We start from the raw sequence: 1,852 nt of genomic DNA on the forward strand, positions 1-1,852 counted from the left end.
TGGGGGTTTTTAATAGTTGCTTATTTGTTAGAACTTTATGAAATTCATAAAAATAGTTAAAAGATGTAATGTACCTGTAATATAAAAAATATTTTTTCATTAATGATGCTACATCTATACTCATGTAGTTAATATAGCCATTAATATCTCATTGTTCATATGCTTATCTTATAATTATTATTATTAATTTTTTTTTTGTATCATCTTTGCAAGTCTTTTCCAATGCGAATCTCCATACAGATCAATATTGGTTATTATCATATTTATTCACCCCGATCCACGTTCCTGTGTCCCCCATCTGTATATATATACTTCATGCCTACCCATATGATGATTCGCACTCTCTATCACTCGACCATACCTCTTACTTTTCTACACTCTTCTCACATACATATCCCCTCCCCCCAATCCCTCTTGTAATGCCTAAGTCATCGTCTTCATTTGATTTCGGATCCTTTTCACAGTTTACACGATTTCTTTTCTAGGTAACCCCTCATTCCCTGTATATTTGTACAATAAAATATGTTTAAACTAAAATAAACTCTATGAGAGTTTGTAAGTCGTTTTCAGTACAAAAAACAGGGGGGGGGGGGGGTCCAGTGGGCCTCCTGTTACCGCAGAAGCAGATTAATAACATGACATTGCAAAATAGAGATCAATGTACTTGCCAATAGCCTTTATGCACGTCGCTGATACAATACAACAGAAAACCAAGACTACAGGCCTACTGCACCGCTTCGACTTTACCGCGATAGGAAGTTCAAATTTTTTCGAGCATGCGCTGAAAAAAATACGAAACTGTGCAATAAACTGTGCTAAAAAAGCTGAATTAAAATTACAGGTTGTTTCGCCCCAAATCCCGTTCGCCCTAGGTTGTTTCGCGCCAGGTTGTTTCGCCCTAAAACATTTTTTTAGGGCGAAACATTGTTTGGTTTTTTCTTTTCATTTGTATTTGTTTTAAGTCACAAATTAAGTCTTCTTAGTCTTTCATATCATTAAAATCAGTTTTATTTAAAAAAAAAATGTGTTTGTGTTGTTTTAAGTACATTGTAAAGCAAAAAACGGATTACGTTATTTTCTTAACGCCGACACACATTATAACATATATTGAATTTAATTTTAGAAATGCACAAATCATCCATAACGTAATTTACGTTATGTATGATTTGTGCATTTTGTGCGACTCCGTGGTTAGACGCAGACAGCNGACTAGGCCTGCTGCACGTCAGATCTTGTCACTCTAAGATATTGAAGAATGGAGGAAGGGTAATACTATATAATTTTGGGAATGGGGCATGGGGTAATAATGTACTGATGATTTGTTATCAACACAGAATTAATGCTTTGTCCTTAAAAAGAGGACAAAAGGGAGGGATACATATCTATGTTATGCCTTTATGTAAGCTGCTATTCACTTCATTTACAGACCTTGGATGAGTGCATTAAAGGAATAATTAAATATAACTCATGTTTTAGACTTTTTATTTCTTCACTGTAAACAGTACATTTAGGAACAAATGTTTTGAATAGGGCCTACTCCCTTGTTTTTAGCTCACCTGGCACGAAGTGCCAACTGAGCTTATGCCGTGGCGCGGCGTCCGTAAACTTTTCCTTTAAACAACTTCTTCTGAAGAACGGACAGGCCTAGAGTCATGATATTTGGCTGAAAGCTTCGTTGGTAGGGGCCCTACAAAGTTTGAGAACGAAAATGACCTTGACCTGTTTTCAAGGTCACAGGGGTCAAATATGTCAAAAACTTCAAACGACTTCTTCTAAAGAACTACAAGGTATAGAATCTTCATATTTTGCTGATGGCTTTCTTGGATGGAGCCCAACAAAGTTTGAGAATGAA

The sequence above is a fragment of the Mizuhopecten yessoensis genome, unplaced genomic scaffold (assembly GCF_002113885.1).
Source record: "Mizuhopecten yessoensis strain PY_sf001 unplaced genomic scaffold, ASM211388v2 scaffold10121, whole genome shotgun sequence".
Lineage (NCBI taxonomy): Eukaryota > Metazoa > Mollusca > Bivalvia > Pectinida > Pectinidae > Mizuhopecten > Mizuhopecten yessoensis.